This window comes from Euprymna scolopes, chromosome 23 (genome assembly GCF_053919585.1).
Source record: "Euprymna scolopes isolate OS-2025 chromosome 23, ASM5391958v1, whole genome shotgun sequence".
NCBI classification, from domain to species: domain Eukaryota; kingdom Metazoa; phylum Mollusca; class Cephalopoda; order Sepiida; family Sepiolidae; genus Euprymna; species Euprymna scolopes.
The window spans coordinates 116393511-116413884 of NC_136504.1; the positions used below are offsets into that span (position 1 = coordinate 116393511).

Here is a 20374-nt window from a genome sequence, read left to right on the forward strand (position 1 = left end):
ATTTACTAAATATATTTAAGAATATGTTCATATAATTTTTTCATATGAAAAACTATTCACTTTATTCGTGATTGTTAATGTGATGACACTTTTTTTTTTGTATATTTTTAAAATAAAAATATTAATGTTGGAAATCATATTTGTTAATGGTGGAATCTAATTTAAAGGGAAAAGTCGTGTTTAGAACAAACATTAAAGGTAAATTTGTAGGCCAACATTCTCGTCTAAATCACCCCCCCCCCCCATCCCACAAAAAAATGAGATTAAACTTTTTAGGCGATCACACGCGCGCGCGCACACACACAGACACAGAGTTAATTTGATATTTAGAGTGGGGGATCAGTTTAGTATATAAATTTAACGTAAAATTATCCCACATGTAAAGAAAAAATATTTATTTATTTATTTATTACTAAATTAAAAACAAAAAGGAATCCTGGGAAAATTTATTTAAAACAACAAAAAGGTAAATTAGTAGGCTAACATTCTTATATAAATCAATCATCTCCCACCCGCAAAACATGAAATTCTATTTTATTTTAGGCGATTACATTTAAAAACTCGCGTGCGCACACACACACACACACACACACACACACGCACGCACGCGCGCGCGATTAAAAATAAAAATGTTAATATTGAAAATCATATTTTTTAATGTTTGGTTATAAATAATTCAAACAAAAAAAATTATTTAAAACAACGGCGCTTATACAGTTTAGTCAAGACATTAAAAATGAAAATATTGAAAAAAAAAAAAGTTATATTGTACGTACTCGTTATGGAATGAAGTTCTCTGAAAAAAAGTTTCACCTTATTTCATCAAGTAGTTTTTATTTTACATCGAAAAAACAATTTGTTATGATACCGAGCAAAAGGTTCGATTTTTATGAAGAAAAGCTAGTAATAAAGATGGGGAGGGAGTGTCAGCGCTTTAACTGGAGTTATCTCCCTTTGGCGAGTTCAACAAATTTCGTAATGGCTGACTTCAACGCGCTCTCATAAAAACGTGTTTTTCTGCTGTAAAATAAAAACTACTCGATCAAATTAAATGCATTTTTTTTTCGGAGATCTTCAGTCCAAAACAGAAACGTACAATATAAACTGTTTTCGCTATTTTCATTTTTTAATGTCTTGATTAAACTGTATAAGTACCAAACCAACAAAAGGTAAATCAGTAGGCTAACATTCTCATATAAATCAATCTCCTTCGCCCCACACACACCCGCCAAAAATGAGACTCTACTTTTTTAGGCGATTATGTTCACACACACACACACACACACACACACACACACACACACACACACACACAGAGTTAATTTGATATTTAGAGTGAGGGATCAGTTTAAGTACATACATTTAACGTAAAATTAATCCTCGTGAAAGAAAAATATTTATTTATCTATTTAGCGGACCTGTACGAGAGTGCCCCCCTAAAAATGCGTTTTTTTTTGTTTTTTTTTTCTTTCTGACTATTATTACAGATAAAACTTAAGTATCATACAGTGGCGTACCTTTACCTATGTAAAATGGCGCCCATGGCAAAGTTTGAATGTGCGCCCCTTCTTAATAATTTATACCTTAGATATACCTAACTACTAATTTTAATTTTTGTCAAGCAATTTTTGCGCCCATGTCAGAGTAGCGACCCTAGATACGCCACTGGTATCATATTAGCAGAAAATAAAAATTGATAAAAAAATTTAATGACTTTTAAGGAGGGGGTTCACTTTTTCATTATAACGTTACTTACTTGCTCCCTGACTTACTGTAACATCTCTTTACAGACGTGTCGCGTGAGTGGTAAGATTTTCTGTGTGTACGTAGTTCTCGTGTCTATGTAACTGTGATAATTAATAAAAAGAAAAAAAAATTTTAATTAAAATAAAAAAACGGCCGACTGCTTCCGTATTAAATGAGATTTAAAATATATTTCGGAATCAGTAAAGGACAATTTTATTAATTTATATTATTTTATTTTTTTTTTTTTTTTTTTTTTTTTTACCGTTTGCTGTAAGGGAATTTAAGGAAATCTCACCGTGACTAATCACGTGACACGTTGGTAAAGAAATGGACAGTAAGTCAGGGAGCAAGTAAGTAGAACGTTATAACGAGAAAGCGAACCCCCTTTCTGAAAAATCATTTAATTTATTTATTTTATCCAAACTTTTTCTGCTGATATGATAATTAAGTCTGTAATCTATGATAATCGTCGGAAAAACTTTTTTCAAAAAGTGGAAAACACGTATTTTTGAGAGGAGTACTCTCGTACAGGTCCGCCATTTATTTATGCATTTTTTACTTAATTTAAAAAAAAAAAAAAAAAAAAAAAAAGGTATCCTGGGGGGAAAAAAAATTCTATAATTATTTTAATTTCTAATTTCCATAAGAAGATCGTCATATGTTATTTTTTATTTTTTATTTTTTTAAGAGTAAGAATTATTGATTTTGTCATATTAATTTTTAATATGACAAAATCAATAATTCTTACTCTTTTTTTTATCTTTAATAATAAAAGATATGCAATAATCGCAAGATTTACTCGAAATATATTTTAAGATATTTTCAAAAAAATTTTATATGAAAACTATTCACTTTTTAAAATAATTATGAGGTTGTGTTGTCTATTTTTGAAAATGTTAATGTTGAAAATCATATTTTTTAATATTTAATAAGTAATTATTTTTATTTATTTATTTATTTATTTATTTTATTACATTTTCACCCCAAACAAGGCACATTGCCACTTTGATGTAGGTGGCAACTATCAGGAACATGAGCTACAGGGGTACTGTGTAGGGAGTTGGGCAGCAAGATGTCTGTTCACATTACACTTGAACTTCTGCATGTCAGTACAGTTGGGGAAGCAGGGACCCGGAAAGGAGTTCCAAAGTCTAGCAGTTCTGGCGAAGAAAATACTGGAGTAGAAAGCTACTCTACATCTAAGGATCTCTATTGTGTAGGAGTGGGATTTAGCTGCTAGGCGGGTTTGTCAGGGGTATTTACGTCGAGGGGGTACAAGTGCTTGTAGTTCGTCAGAGCATTCACCATTAAAATACTTGTAGAGCAAACTGAGGGATGCAACATTTCGTCGATGGGACAGAGACTGAAGCTTAGACGACAGTTCAGGACCTATCATTTTTAATCTAAAAGAAAGTTTTATTTAAAACAAATAAAAAAAAAAAACCCTGCAAATTAGTAGATTAACACTCTTAGCCAAATCAATCCATGCCCACAAAAATTGAGATTCTACATTTTTAGGCGATTTCGCTTAAACATTTTTTTAAAAAAACTTGGCAGAAAGAAAACACAGACACACACAAAATTATTTTGAAATTTAGCCTGGGGAATCAGTTTCACGTATAAATTTAAATCATCCCCTCATTTTCGGCCATTCTAACTTTTTAGAATTGTTAACTAATTTCTTTTAGCACTAACCCTAAGTTAGGCGCTTCTGCAGAATTGGGACGAAATTTTGTAGTCGATAAATGGAGTTTTCAGATTTTAAAAAAACAATGGTTTCAACTGATTTTTTTGTCAATTCTAATAAGTTATAATTGTAGCTTCCAAATTATGCAGTCGAAATTACCGGAATATTACTGAATTATTAAAAAAAAACAATTTTAATCATGTTAGCAGGTGAAAAATTGCCGCCATCTTGATTAAATCGAAACGGAAAATTTACCTCCCTTTTGAACTCTCCTGTGTCTTACGATCGTTTTCATCAAATTCTATTTTTTATTTTCTTTAATAAATAATTTTCTACCTTATTGATTTTCGTAATTTTTTGGATATAATCATCTTAAAAATACGAGGAATATGTAAATTATTGTTTTCATGTGAAATTCAGTTTTACGATTTCTGAAATTTCGCCGCAATTGTGTAGAAGCGCCCTAAATTCTATTGGCAAGGTCGTAAAACCACACATAATCGTCTAAAATGTAAACCTCACTAAAGAAATGCACAAAATTTATCTCCAAGAGAAAAGCAATTTTGGTTAACTGCCCTCAAACACTAGAATAGCCTTAAATGGGAAAGCAAATGCGAAATTGATCCCCCAATCTAAATTCTAAAATATCGTTTTCATTTTTATTTCTTTTCTTTTTGGTGGCACGTTTTTCAGGATATTCACACGTAAAAAAGTAGAATCTCATAGAGGAGGGATTTATTTGAGGGTGTTAATCTGCTCTAATGCCATATACTTATTGGTAATCTCTTAATCCCCTAAAAGCAGACGTTCTTGGCCTTCAGGCCAAGATCGAAGTGTAGCATCTGTTCATCACTTCAATTTTTTGTTCTCCCTCAGTGGAGGATGTCGGAATTTATCCTGCTTCCAGATAAATTTGACGCTAAAGTAATTAAGCTGAAAAAAAAGCATGAAACAAAATAGGGGGAGGGGGTAAAGAATAAAATATAAATGTCTTGCTTTGAAAGGAAGAAGAAACTTTATTTACAATAAATTGCAAATATTTCCCTTTGCGGGCATTAAACATAAATGCCAAGGTAACATATGAAAAAAGTAACATGTAATGAAAAAATAATAACACTGCTGGTTCTTATAAAGAAGTTGTGTGTATCCATTAATGAATACAGCAAGAATATACAAAATGGCAGTATCTCCTAATCACACTCGCATATGACATTAATTTTAGGAGCGTACTCACAATTGAAAGCCTGTTAGGCACGTGCCTTTTTCTTTTGTTTAAAGTTCTTTTAGAATTTTCCTTCCCTCCATGTTGCATGAAAACCGTAGACACACATGTATTACAAGAGCAAGACCTCGTCGCTTGTCCGGATAGGAAATTCCATAATACCTTGTCACGTAAAAGGTATTTTCTTTAATTTCACTCCTCCTAAAATATGTGCAGAACCGTAGTCACGTAAATAGTTTCCAGAAGTCTGTCTCATCACAGCCGGGTATTAATTTCTTGCCGGGTTTACTTCTTTGAAAGAGGGCTCGTCAAAATTCCATTTTCGGCGCCGGGCAATGAACAACACGTTCACTCTCCTCGTCAGCAGAATTTCAAAAGAGGGCGAAATACGCGCTGAGCTCATGACATCATTACAGAGCTAGCATTTCTCTTTTCTCCAAATTAAAGGGAGTTTCGTACAAACCGAAAATATACGAAACTAAAAATCGTAATGGACACAAAACAAAAAATCATATATAAGAACCAGATAAACAATAATAAATGTAAACAGGGGGATGCACCATTATTGGTACAAAAAAAAATTCCAACAAGGACAAATCCTTCACAACTGAGACAATTTTTATTTTTGTTACTTTTCTTCACGTTAAAAAACGACCCTGGTGTCTAACTCTGTCCCGTGGGGAGGCATTGTAAATTGGTACTCTAATACCCTATTCTCATAAGTTTGTGTTGGACATGTTAATGTTGAAAATAATATTTCTATGGTTGATAATAAATATTTTAAAGGAAAAAAAGTTTTATTTAAAACAAAAAAATATTTGTGCAGATTTAAATTCTGTTTATTTTAATTCAGGGGACTTTAAATTGTCATAATCTATATATCTATAAAAGTGAACGTGTCTGTCTGTCTGTCTGTCTGTCTGTCTGTGTGTCTGTGTGTCTGTCTGTCTGTGTACATTTCCCTACGCAATAACTCTGTCAATTTTTAGTCTATAGACTCGAAATTTGAAATACCGGGTACTGAGATTTGGGAAAATCGATGTGACGGGTGTCAGCCAGAAATTTGGCTGTTAAGGGGTCAAATTTCAACGATTTGACCTTTAAGAACTCTGCCAAACTCCTCCGACAATTTTGGGTCTAGACACTTGAAATTTTAGATATAGGTTCCTTGAACCTGGATCTAACTTAATAAAGTGATTTGAGCCCGAAACAATAAATTTTAAGGGGTCATAATAGGGGTGAAAGTTTTAAAAAATTAACCATTTTTTTGTTTTTTTGCTTTTTTTGCACAGCATACACCTCCAAACACCCGAGCAACGCCGGGCACCCCTGCTAGTATTAAATAATATTAAAAGCAACTGTGTGTGTGTGTGTGTGTGTGTGTGTGTGTGTGTGTGTGTGTGTGTGTGTGTGTGTGTGTGTGTGAGAGGAGTTTCCTATGGATTCCTAAACGGCTAAGCCGATTTTTAAAAAATTTCACCCAAATGTACTTTATGTGCCTGGCAGTGTTCTTAGATAGGTTTTATATCGGAATGTCATTAATAAGTATCAATAATTGAAAAAATCCGGAACAGAAAGGAAAGAAGGAACAGGTGAACAACGTTTCCTCTACTGGAGTTCTGTTGCGGGATTTCAGTAGTGGAAACGCTGGAATACAATTTCTTCGATTGCAGTGAATTCTAGTGGTACTAGAAGTATGTGTACGAGATGACGGCTCATATCGATGCTTGACGTATCCTACACAATCCCTCACGCTGAGCCGCCGTGGGACAGAAAGAGATGCACGGTGTTTCTCATGATCCTGGCCATAACAAGAATGGTGGTGTGGACGTTGCAACTGAACAAGAATCGTGAGGTTGAATCTTTTGCTGATCAGGATCTCATCGCGCCCTCTAAACACCAACTGAAGGTAAAGATCAAATGTGATAGGAAAATATTTACATCCCGCAGCCTTTGACAGAAGATGGATCAGATAAGCAAGTTTTTGTGCCCATATAGGTGCCAAGTTGGAGTTTGTGTTCCCCGCCTGAGCAATAAGCATGGTGCATACGTTTTCAAATCCTGTTGGACCCCAGACGCCATAAGGTAAGCCCTTGTTTAGTTTAATTTCTTAGCTAGTCGAATGAATGTCCCCCCCCCACTCCTCTCAATAGGAAACCTCCAAGATGCCCACACCCCAGCCTTTCTTTTTGCCCTTGGCCCTCCACTAATTGCTTCCATCTTGGAGTGACATCACATACTCTTGAACTTTCCCACCCTATATTTTCTCTCCCCCAACGTCTAGAATTTTGCAGCATTTAGAGATCGACCTGCTTGATTTCGACTCCCATCAAGCCGGAAAACAGTTGCCGGTCTACCATGTAAAAAAAGTTGAAAGGGTCTTACTAACACTTTTTGCTTTTTTAACTAACCCCCCTCCCCCAACGCCAATGAAATAATGCTCGACTAAATAAAAACGGATTTTATAAAATTTTGTTTTTACATAGATTATATATACATATTAAAAAAAAAAAAAGACTTGATTTGGGAATCTTAAGTCAGACAACCTCTTGCGTGAATGTGGTATTATGGTGACTGAGAACTTTAGGAATAGTTTAGATAAATCAAAGGTACAGTGACAAGGATGACCATAGCCCCCTCCCCCTCCACACACACTTTTTTGATTGGCCTAAGTTGGTTTTATTAACATCTGTTTATGAAATCTTCTATTATATAAATCTCACCTGTCTGTTTAAATGTATGTATGTACGTATGTATGTATGTATGTCTGCCGAAAACTTCCGACAGAGGCGACAGATTTTAACGAGATCAGTATCATTTTGAAGCTCAACCCTTCAGACGACAAATTTCGAAAAATTGGCTAAAAGCATTAATTCTTTCACCCTCAACTGGGCACTTTTCTACAGGGAGGGGTCGCCTTTTTTTTCACTGATATATTCGAAAATCATCCCCTCTTTTTGATTGACTAGCCTTAATTTAAACCTTCGCTACTTCCAGTTTGGCGATGGACGCAACGGCAAAAACATCACTTTTTTTTTTCGCATTCTTTTTCTTCTTCGCAGTAAGGGTTCGAGCCTGCCTGCCTACTACCACTTTTTTTTTTGTTAAACACACCTCCAAACACCCGGGCAACGCCGCGCACCCAGGTTAGTAAAATATATAAATCAACAGAGATTAGACCATTCTTGTAATGACCTGATCTCTGTTGATTGCGATGTAATGCTGATTCTGTGCAGTTCTAGGAGGTCTAACCCTCCCAGGCTTTGCCTCCTCTCTTTGAGAAGGGGTTAGTTTATTACTAATCGTCTGAGGCGTCCTTGCTAGGGAATATCGATAGGGCTGCCCAGGCACTTTTAGCAGGTCAGAGTACCTCTCCTTGGGGGTGGGGCGCTGACTTCTCAACCCCATTTTCTGACCTTGGTGTCACAGCTCTGAGAACTAAATACCTCCGCTCACATTTTAAATTATTATATATATACATCATCAGAGCAATAAGGAAAAGTTAATGGGAAAATTAAGAAAAAAAAACTCTTTAGACCATGGCATTTTGAAGCTAAATGCTTCTTATCAGAAGTGGAAACGGGCTAGAGTTATACAAAAGCAATGGGGGCCTCAAATGATTGGATTTTTTATAGACCGTTCTTTTATGAGTTTTTAAAATAGTTTTAAAGGAGTTAACGAGGAGTCAAATTTAAAAAAAATCGTTAAACATTTTGTACATTTATCTTAGTTTATTTTTAATTTCTCATCAGTTCATATGTGTGTCATGTTATTACAGTGGTAACGTCAACAGCTTTGAATGCTACAGTTTTGGTTTCGATTCTAGCTGATGGCACCTAAATACTTTTTTTTTTTTTTTTTGAAATCACGACTATAATAATGTATACGAAATCTGGACAAATTAAAATATCATATTTAAGCGTATTTTACGCCCGGACAAAGCCCCACACTAGTAACATATATAGTGCATCTTCTCCTAATCTCTATATCTATAAAAGTGAGAATGTGTGTGTGTGTGTGTGTGTGTGTGTGTGTGTGTGTGTGTGTGTGTGTGTGTGTGTGTGTGTGAGGACGCTTCTCAACCTATATACTCAACAAACTTTTGATCTACAGACTTGAAAGGGTCAAATTTGAAAAATTTGTACTATGGAGTCATCAGATTTTTATCTGTTTGTCAACTGTTTCATGAACGTGCATGCACGGTTGTGAAACATGACAGCTTCCTTATGTTAAGAATAAGTAGGTTTGAAAACACTTTTTAAAGATCGTGGCAAGCTGGTATAATGGTTATCGTACTTGACTCACTGTCTTTAGGTTTGGATTTCGATCTCAGCTTGAGTATTTTTTTTTTTTTTTTTTGCTTACAAGAAACGACATGTTTAAAAAAACATAATACTCACAACCTGATCTACATTAATGATCTTCCAAATCATATCCTTACATCATTTGTAGACATTTATGCTGACGACACTACCATTTATGGTACCACATCTAAGACAGTAAACGAGCAAGTTCTCTCCAATTCTCTCTCCTCTGATCTTGAGCACGTAGTACAATGGGGAAAGGAGTGGCTGGTTACTTTTAATGCATCTAAAACCAAGCTTCTCTCTTTACATCATCAACATTCTAATCCACATTTGTCATCAATTGAAATGAATGGCTCTCGTCTTCAGGAGGCCTCAAGTTTTGACAAGCTTCTGGGCTTGACCATTACTCCTGATCTTAAATGGAACACGTATATCAAATCTGTTGCCAAGGCCGCTGGAAAAATGGTGGGATCTTTCTATCGATCCAGTAGATATCTCACTGCTGATGCTATTCTCTATCTATATAAGAGCCAGGTACGTCCAAGGATGGAATACTGTTGCCACATCTGGGCAGGAGCTGCTAGAAAGAACTTGTCCTGCCTTGATAGAGTTCAAAATAGACTTGGTAGCCTCGTAGGAGATGTCCTTTTCTCCTCCTTGCAACCTCTATCTCACAGAAGAGATGTTGCGAGTTTGTCTCTGATGTATCGTTATTTTCATGGAAAGTGTTCAACTGAGCTTCAATCTATGGTCCCCCCTCGCCAAACTTTCACAAGAAACACTCGTCTAGCTGTAAACACTATCAATAATTTCCCCCACTCTTTATCTGTTCCTAAACCTAAACGTAGATTCCATGAACAAAGCTTCTTTCTTAGAACTGCACGCCTGTGGAATTGTCTTCCGTTTTCCTGCTTTCCGGCTGACTACAATATGGTTGTGTTCAAGTCTAAAGTAAATAAGTTCTTGATGAGCCGTTCCATATAAGTTATTAAATTTACCAAATTTTCATTACTAATGATTACTATATTGACCAACTTCTACTGTACACTCTTTAACCCTTATCCTTGAGTGGCCTCTGGGCCTTGATAATGTGGTGATGCCTTTGTAAAAAAAAAAAAAAAAAAAAAAAAAAGCACATGTCTCAGTTTCTTTCTGTTTTTTTATTATTTTTTTAAAGGAATTTAACGTTACATTTAATACCTACAATATTTCTGTTTGTAATAAATAAGAAATCTGCATTAATTAAAAGATAATATTTATGCATATTTTACGACCTGGCAATGCCGGGTGGCTTGCTAATGCTGTTATATTAAGTAAAAGCACTTAGCTGGATGATCCACATTAATCTTAAGTTCTTAGTCTAAGATATTTTCTTGAAAAAAAAAAATAATGTGATGAATTTTAATCAAACTTGAAATAAGTATTCTAGACACAAGGTTTATTATTATTATATCTAAATTTTAATCCTCATAATAGGAATAACTTGAATGCCTACTAGACACTATCCTCGAAGGTCTAAGGTCTCTCCGTAACCGGGTTTGTCAGGACAACCTGGCATGAGGATAATTTTCTCTAAAAGTAAACCCTGACCAAATATTCAAAATCACATAGTATTTGCTGCCCAGATAAGATCTCCTCACTATGGCTAACTAACATTGGGTTTTACGAAGAATGGTGCACCTTTTCCAAGTGATTTTACCTCAAATAACAGCACGAAGCTGGATTCTCCACCAGACTAGATGAATTCTGTTCCTGGAATTCAGTAAGATACAAAGATCACAAGAAAGGTATATCATATTTAAATGGTCGATTGGAGAGAGGGAAAATTATTTTCTTAACTTCTTTACTATTTTGCCGTCGGTATCAAAGCCAACAGAGGCTAAACGATTTATGAAATGTCTTTTCCCTGTTAACTGTGGTATGTTGCTGGTCCTGTGCAGTTCTAGGAGGTTCAACCTCCCAGGCTTTAGCTTCACTCTAAAGGGTCAGTTTATTGCTAATCGCTTGAGGGGTTATCACTAACACCAATGAGGTGGCCCAGGCATTTTTTGGTCAGATCTTCCTGTTGTGGGAGGGATATAAATAACTTCACTTTTTCACCATTTCAGGCATAAAGAGTAATATATGACGGAATATTCGAATATCTGTGTATGTATTATTATATAAAAGGAACTTTGTGTGTGTGTGTGTGTGTGTGTGTGTGTGTGTGTGTGTGTGTGTGAGAGCGTTTGTTCCCTATGGACTCCGCAACAACTGGGCCGATTTTTATGAAATTTCACACAAATATACACTTTATGTGTCTGGCAGTGTTCTTAGATAGGTTTTGTATCGGAATATCTTCGATAAATATCAATAATCGAAATAATCCAAAAAAATCTGGTGAAAGAAGGAACAGGCGATTTTGACCAAAGTTAACACCTTATATAGCCTAACATCACAAGTGCATTTGAGAAGTTTTATCACTGCAGAAGTAGAAAGGCCCAGCATATAAAATCAACAGTAGATTCTTTGATGTAACAGGAGCACGTTTGAACTGAATGTTTAAGTACAATTGAACCAGATTACTTGACATTTGCATTTTAAACTTTAATTTAAGCCATTTTATATAAAAAAAAATAACTTTCTAAAATCAACAGTAGATTCTCTACAGTGCAATGTAGACTACAATGTACTGTGGACTAAATCACTGAGGGGAGGCATGTGAAGCTTCCTTCCGATGCACTGCAATGGGTCCAATCGAGTTGTTTGAAAAATGGGCAATTTCACCAATTCTGATGACAATAAAACTATGGGAGTGTGAAACATTCGTTGATCATTATTCAATCCCTGACAACGTCAGGTTCCCCTGTTAGTCTCATATAGAGATCGTGTTTACCTGAAAAGAGGCTCCTTGATTTCTGATAATTTCAGTTGAAGTGAGATGCAACAAAAAACTGCATATGGCTAAAACTAATGAGCGCACAAAATATGAAAACAAGCATTAAGAGCTAAATCATTCATTTTGGATAATTTTTCGTATCAATAAATTATATGTATCAATAATTTATTCGTATCAATAAATTATATGTATCAATAATTTATTCGTATCAATAAATTATATGTATCAATAATTTATTCGTATCAATAAATACAAAGAATTCCGTGAATGAAAATTTAATTTTGATTGTTAATCCACTTAACTGCATTCATTTCTTTTTAAAAGCCTGAAGCAATTGATCCTTACTGATATGAAACTTCAAATTGAAAATTAAGTCGATACTATTTTACTAGAGGACACTGCTTCTGGGATTGAAATAATCTGACCTGTCAGGAAATAATTAAGAGTTGTTGATGCTGAAATAGAGTTAATAACTAGTCTAAGTACTTGCTTAAGCTTAAAGTTTCTCAAATTTTTATGCACTTTAAAGGCATGTTTTGAAAGTCTTCGAGCCAAGGAAGGGCAGGTTTTGAAAATCTTCAAGATAAATAACCGTAGAGATGGTATGCATTATTTTTTTTTATTTCGCTAACAAATTTATTTTATTCATTTTTACGTTGTTTTTTTGTTTTTTTTTTTACACAGTGGTCACCACTTATCAAGGCCCGGAAGCCACTCAGGGATAAGAGTTATTGCAAGTACATTACATTAGTGTGGAGATTTGATGAAGTGTTTACTCATTAGGAATTTGTTAATGTTGGACTTGAAGCTATCCAAGTTGTAGTCAGGTGGGAAGCAGGCAGACGGAACATAGTTCCACAGGCGTGCAGTTCTAAGAAAGAAGCTTTGTTCATGGAATCCACGTTTTGATTTAGGCATAGATAAAGAATAGGGGAAATTCAGCTAGACGGGTGTTTTTCGTGAAAGATTGGCGAGGGGGGATCAGAGATTGGAGTTCAGACGAGCACCTGCCATGAAAATAACGATAAAACAAGGATAGGCTCGCAACGTCTCTTCTGTTGGAGAGAGGTTGCAGGATAGAGAAAAGGGCATCCTCCACTAAGCCACGAAGTCTATTTTGTACTCTTTCAAGGCAGGATAGGCTATTTTTAGCAGCTCTTGCCCAGATATGGCAGTAATATTCCATCCTTGGACGTACTTGGCTTTTATATAGATAGAGAATTGCATCATTTCAGAAAACTCTAACCCTCACCTCTGGATTTAGCACGATAAAATAAAAATCAGTTTTATCATATTATGCTGACTCGCCATTGATAAAAGTGGAAATACCTATCAGTTTGTCATTTAACCAAATAATAATGAATGATGGTGTAGGGGACTAGGATATATAAATACCCCAATCCCGTTACAAAAGAATAATGAAACGAATGGGAATTGAAGGAAACAAAGACTCAAGTAATGGATAAGATAAACGTCGTTTATTTGCTGTTGAAAGAAATTAACATTTTAGTTATAACATGTCCACGCGTATGTAACCAATGGTCCGTTGCAGGACTGGTGTTGTAGCAAGAATAGGAAATGTGTTTTCATCTCAAGTTTGGGTCATTATTGTTTGTTCGCGCGTGGGAATTGAAGTGAGTGTTGTAGTGGAAATGAGAATCCAGCGTGTAGGCAAGGAAGAGGATATTAGAGTTGTCATCAGTTAGTAGTCAGCTACGCGAAGGTGTTCTTAGTGGCCAATAGTAGATGGAGAGAGAAAGAGGGAGAATGTATACATACAGTCATTAGCTCGTGCCCCATACATAGTAGGAAGTGGGCGTGAGGTGCGCGTGCGTGCGCGCCGAAACGGCGGCGGCTTGTTCGCCCAACCTCTCTAGTTGAGAGTTGGTCCTAAAAAGAGGATTAGAAACAGCCTGTCTCCATGTTTTATACTCGCTTCTGGAGTGTCTTTTGCGCATGTGTATTTCCTTAGAAAGCAGAAGTGACGTTGTCCATGTGTGTGTTTGTGTTCGCGTGTGTGAGTACATGTGTATACGTAAGCGTGTGTGTATATATACGTGAATGTGAGTGTATGTACGCGAACGTGAATATGTGTACCTGTGTGGACGTGGGCGCGTATGTTTGTGTGCGCGTATGTATATGACAGCTTGAAATATGAATGTGTGTTTTGTGTGATACTTGAAAAAGGCTCGTACAATGGATCAGTAAAATATGATAAAAACTGATTTTTATTTTTTATTAAAATTTTACTCAATAATTAAAAATATTTTTGGTGAGGATAATTTTTTTTTTTGCCTAATACATAAGCATACCGAAGAGTTTTTATTTGGAATGCAATTTTCTTCCTTGCAACCTATTTCCCACAGAACAGATGTTGCGAGCCTGTCTCTGCTCTGTCATTATTTTCATGGCAAATGCTGAGCTTCAATTTATGCCCCCCTTTGTCAGACTTCCACAAAAATGATTGTCTAGCTACAACGACCATCAACAGTTTCCCCCACTCTCTATCTGTGCCTAAATCTAAACCCACATTCCATGAACAAAGATTCTTTCCAAGAAGTGCCCATCTGTGGAACTCTGTTTTACTGACCTGCTTTCTAACTGTTATAGCTTTGTTTAAGAATTACAAAAGATAACAGAAAGCCAAAATAAAGTACCAACATGCATTGCAAAGTATACAATAGGTGAGTTGTTCGTTGTAGCCAACGAATAACCTAGATTGGTCCACTTGATATCAACTGACACCTTAGCTTAGTCTTCCGGTATTTATTGAGATTAGAATAGTCTATGAGAAGGTAACATAGGTTAGTTCCATCACAACACCTCCTCTCCCTCCTAAGCTAATAACTCTGGCCGGTGTATCAGTATTTTCCCTCTTTGGGTGGACCTTGAATGGCTCAGTGGTTTTCCTTTTCCTGTCTGAACACCGTGGTTCTGGTGTGATTTGGGAAGGCTCAATACCAAATAATAGCCTCTACTTGTTGGGGGATTCATTGTTCAAGGCGAAATTTTTCCATTTGGTCTGAAAAAAAACCGTTTTATTGCAATTTTCTTATGTATTGATCGCAAAAATTTAATAAAACAATTGATTACTTGCATGGATAGATTCCATCACAAGTAATTAAGGCTCATTAAACCTCACCTAGGACCCTGCTTGTAATAATCCATCAGACAAGGGGTGATATTTTCCCAGGGGTTTCCACTAATATTGTTAACCTGATGAACTGTCTATTTTGAAAAGACACCAGGTAAAACGGTCCATATTGTGGAAAAACAGTTTGAGTGTATTATTTTGCTGTACCTAATATCTTTGAGTGACGTTGACTCTCAGTAAATAATGTTCCAATACTGGGGAAAATAGAGTTGCGACTGATACCTGTTGTGGTGTAGCTGAAGTTTTCATATCCGGTGAAAAATCGCCTGCAGTCACATAGATATTTATGACTGGGTCAGTTAGTGAGGGTGTCATCACTTTAGGGCTAGCGATGGAGTACCTTGCCTAATTTTGGTTTCTTGGTTTATGATCAAGTGCTGTTTTTGTTAGGGAAAAGCTACTTTTGTTCAATCTACAACAATATTGGTTTGTTTGCATCCTCTATTTGGCTTTTTGTGGTCTAGAACAAGAAAAGTTTCTTTAATTTGTTTTTCAAGGTATGGGCGTCTGTTGTACTTTTTATTTTCATTTTTAAAAAATTATTGATCGGCTGGAAAAAGGAACAGTATTTCGTTTCCTTTAATAACTTTGCAAACGTACATTGAACATACAGTTTTAAAGTCTTTGGAAAGAATATTTTTTCAAAAAATAATGTCTTTTCCATAGACAAAGAAAAAAAAAATGTTGACTGTGATGAAAAAGGCTGAAAATTGTATTTACTTTTTTTTAGGGGGGTAAGTAAAAAAAAAATGTTCTCTGACACACTCATTTGATGATGCGAGAAAAAAAAAACATGAATAATTTGTATTCTCTTTTTGTATTTACGGGTGTGCAAGATGTTATGAAGAGAAGACAAAAAAGTATGAAAATATTCTTTTTCCATGAGTTTGCTATTCAAACTTTTATGTGCACATACTCATTTGGTTTTCACAAGTTCCCTTTTTTCCTTTCATCAGTGGTTTTTGAATACTTGCTTGGTTTAATTTAGCCTTCTGCCGTGAGTTCTTTTGAATGCTGCAAGTAATTTTAAATTCGAATGACCTCCGTGCATTTGAAATCCAATGTTGCTACTGTGTTATATATTGTTCTTCATCTGAGTTCTCACTAGGCTTATCATCGAGGGGCACCATTTACGTTTGGTGTATAACATAAAAAAGGATTCCGTGTGCGTATGATTGTCTCTAATATAAATGGTTGTGTGTTTGATTATCATAAAGGGAATCGTGTGTGTGACATGTATTTTCAGAACCTACCTCTGCTTCTTCGATCTTGGACCATCTGGAAATTTCTCATCCTGGAGGGAGACTTGATACCTGTTTGACGAAGATTTATCACTCCAAGACGATGAATGGGTTTTATAGTTTTTATTTCACTTTCCCCAGAGGTCCTGCAGAAGGTGGATTGAAATCGGCCTGTGTGGGTTCTTCTTCTACACACGTCAGCGTTCGTCTCCCCCCTCCCCAGTTAAGAGGGGGAGACAACGGAAAGCCGTCCGTCTTCTTCAAAGCCCAAATCAAATCTCACAGATCTAGCCAACCTGACCACGTCACTCATACGTAATCTGGTCAGCTGACCTTCGGTTCTGGTAAACGTGTCTACACTCCGCGTTTACTCACCTCTCTCTCTCTCTCTCTCTCTCTCTCTCTCTCTCTCTCTGTAACAACTGCTATAACTCTGTTAAAGGGTTACAAACAAAAACAGAACACCAAAATAAAGTAACATGTATTGCAAAGCATACAATAGGTGGGTTGTTCATCGTAGCCGACAAACGACCTAGGTTGGTCCACCAGATATCAACTGACACCGGCTAAGTCTTCCGGTATTTCTTGAGATTGGAATAGTCTATTAGTAGGTAACATAGGTTAGTTCTGCCACAACATTAATATGGTCATCTACAAGTCTAATGTAAACAAGTCCTTGTTGAGCCAACCCTAAATAATTCATTTCTACCCTATTTCCACCACTAACTATTACAAGGCTGTTTTTCCGGTGGTCACCATACACTGATTAACCCTTATCCTCGAGTGGCCCTTGGGACTTAATAAGTGGTTACTCCTATGTAAAAAAAACAAAAAAAAATAAATAAAGGCCTGGCTAGAAATAAGTTGCAAGTCAATTTCTAAAAGCCGTCCAACCCATGTCAACATGTAAAACAGATGATGATGATGCTGCTGCTGCTGCTGATGATGATGATGATGATGGAACTAATCATTTTCCATCAGAAAATGTGTAGATCGAGTGTCCTCACCTTAAAATATTGGCTGCTTTGTTTATGGCATATCGATTCTTTTTTAATGTCTAATCCAGTCCTTTTGAAAAAAGATTGTATACTTTAAGTTTTTTTTTTATACAAAGAAGTCACCACTTATCAAGCGCCAGAGGTCACTCAAGGATAAGGGTTAATGAGTTTACGGTAGTCAATGGGACAATATCGTAGTAATTGTTGGTAGAAATTTGGTAAATTGGATTACTTAAGGGGAACGGTTCATCAAGAATTTGTTTATGTTGGACTTGAAGACAACCATCTCTTTACATCATCAACATTCTAATTCACATTTGTCATCAATTGAAATGAATGGCTCTCGTCTTCAGGAGGCCTCAAGTTTTGACAAGCTTCTGGGCTTGACCATTACTCCTGATCTTAAATGGAACACGTATATCAAATCTGTTGCCAAGGCCGCTGGAAAAATGGTGGGATCTTTCTATCGATCCAGTAGATATCTCACTGCTGATGCTATTCTCTACCTATATAAGAGCCAGGTACGTCCAAGGATGGAATACTGTTGCCACATCTGGGCAGGAGCTGCTAGAAAGGACTTGTCCTGCCTTGATAGAGTTCAAAATAGACTTCGTAGCCTCGTAGGAGATGTCCTTTTCTCCTCCTTGCAACCTCTATCTCACAGAAGAGATGTTGCGAGTTTGTCTCTGATGTATCGTTATTTTCATGGAAAGTGTTCAACTGAGCTTCAATCTATGGTCCCCCCTCGCAAAACTTTCACAAGAAACACTCGTCTAGCTGTAAACACTATCAATAATTTCCCCCACTCTTTATCTGTGCCTAAACCTAAACGTAGATTCCATGAACAAAGCTTCTTTCTTAGAACTGCACGCCTGTGGAATTGTCTTCCGTTTTCCTGCTTTCCGGCTGACTACAATATGGTTGTGTTCAAGTCTAAAGTAAATAAGTTCTTGATGAGCCGTTCCATATAAGTTATTAAATTTACCAAATTTTCATTACTAATGATTACTATATTGACCAATTTCTACTGTACACTCTTTAACCCTTATCCTTGAGTGGCCTCTGGGCCTTGATAATGTGGTGATGCCTTTGTAAAAAAAAAAAAAAAAAAAAAAAAACTGGAAAGCAGGCAAACGAAAGAGAGTTCCACAGGCGTGCAGTTCAATGAAAGAAGCTTTGTTCATGAAATCCACGTTTAGGTTTAGGCACAGATAAAGAGTGGAGGAAATTATTGATAGTGGTTTCAGCTAGACGAGTGTTTTTCATGAAAGTTTGGCAAGTGGGGTGCAAAGATTGGAGCTCAGATCAGCACTTGCTGTAAAAATAGTGATAGAAATATTTTGATATCTTCAAATATTTATTCATGGTGTTTGGTTTGGTTGTTTTGTTTTATGGAATATCAACCCCTTTCATGTTATTCAATGATGAATTTAGTAAAAGTTATTTAGAACCTCAGATATTTATTCATGGTTTTTGGTCTGATTGTTTTGTTGAGGAAAATTGTTGTTGTTTTTGACTTTGCAGAATCCGATTGAGTTTTGCAAAGGAAAAGGAAAAAAAAAACATTAATGTTTGGCAGATTTTAGGTTAGGAAGCCGCTATCTTCAAACATGATGATGATGATGATGATGATGATGATGGTACTAGGATTTTCATCACAATATGTGGTAAATTGAATGTTCACATCTTAAAATATCCATTAGTGGCCTCAACTCTAAATGATGCGATTTAGATAAATGATAAAGCTGCTGCTTTAATGGGCAACGTGGAAATTGCTTGCCTCTCACGGGCATCTCTGGATTAACCATTCAGTAAATGAATACACACACACTTACGACCTCAAGGGCCACACACAGGTTTTTTTGTTTTTTTCAAGTATCAGATTTACCGCCCCTACCCTGCTAAGTATTAATATTAATTGAAATCAGCTGAAAACAGCAAACATTATAGGACTACTGGGAAAACTAAAATCACTACTGAAAAAAAAAATGATCTTATATTAAAAATAACGCATCAATATGAAATAAAGATGTTTTGTTGAAGTCATGTTTCTTTATTTAAACAATAATCTATATATTTATAAAAGTGAGAATGTTTGTGTGTGAGGACACTTCTCAATCTGTTTTGATCTACAGACTTGAAATTTGGTATATAGGATACTCAGACATGTGGAAAACTTTTTAATACATTTTCATAAATGGTCAAAATTGAAAAAATTGGTACTTGGAGTTATCGGATTTTTATCTGTTTATTAACTGTTTCATGATTGCACATTCGTGACTCATTCACATGACAACTTCCTTATGTTAAGAATAAGTAGGTTTGAAAACACTTTTTAAAAAGTGGCAAACTGGCCTAATGGTTGTTGTATCAACTTAGGGTTTGGTTTCAATCTCAGCTCGAGTATATATATTTTTTTTTACTTACAAAAAGTGAACTGTTTAGAAAAAACATATTCTTTTTTACTTACAAAAAGAGAACAGTTTAGAAAAAACATTTTTTTTTACTTACAAAAAGAGAACTGTTTAGAAAAAAACATTTTTTTTTACTTACAAAAAGAGAACTGTTTAGAAAAAACATATTCTTTTTTACTTACAAAAAGAGAACAGTTTAGAAAAAACATATTTTTTTTACTTACAAAAAGTGAACTGTTTAGAAAAACCATATTTTTTTTACTTACAAAAAATGAACTGTTTAGAAAAAACATATTTTTTTTACTTACAAAAAGTGAACAGTTTAGAAAAACCATATTTTTTTTACTTACAAAAAGTGAACTGTTTAGAAAAACCATATTTTTTTTACTTACAAAAAGTGAACTGTTTAGAAAAAACATATTTTTTTTACTTACAAAAAATGAACAGTTTAGAAAAAACATATTTTTTTTACTTACAAAAAGTGAACAGTTTAGAAAAAACATATTTTTTTACTTACAAAAAGTGAACAGTTTAGAAAAAACATAATTCTCGCAAGCGCATGTCTCAGTTTTTTGCCGTGTTTTTTTACTTCATTTTTCTTTTAATCCTTAAGTTTAAATGAATCTTTAATACCGGGCAACGCGGGGTACGTCTGCTAGTAATAAATAAAATATCGATATTAATTGGTGTTTCGATAAAAAGCACTGATTCCCATCACTTCACTGGG

At 35.4% G+C, this 20374-nt stretch overlaps 1 protein-coding gene across 1 annotated transcript in view; it reads right to left on the reverse strand.

The window, feature by feature from the left end:
• LOC145246151 (pleckstrin homology domain-containing family A member 1-like) overlaps positions 1–20374 on the reverse strand; it is a 394476-nt gene that overhangs the window by 334545 nt on the left and 39557 nt on the right. The gene's annotated exons all lie outside the window — the stretch shown is intronic.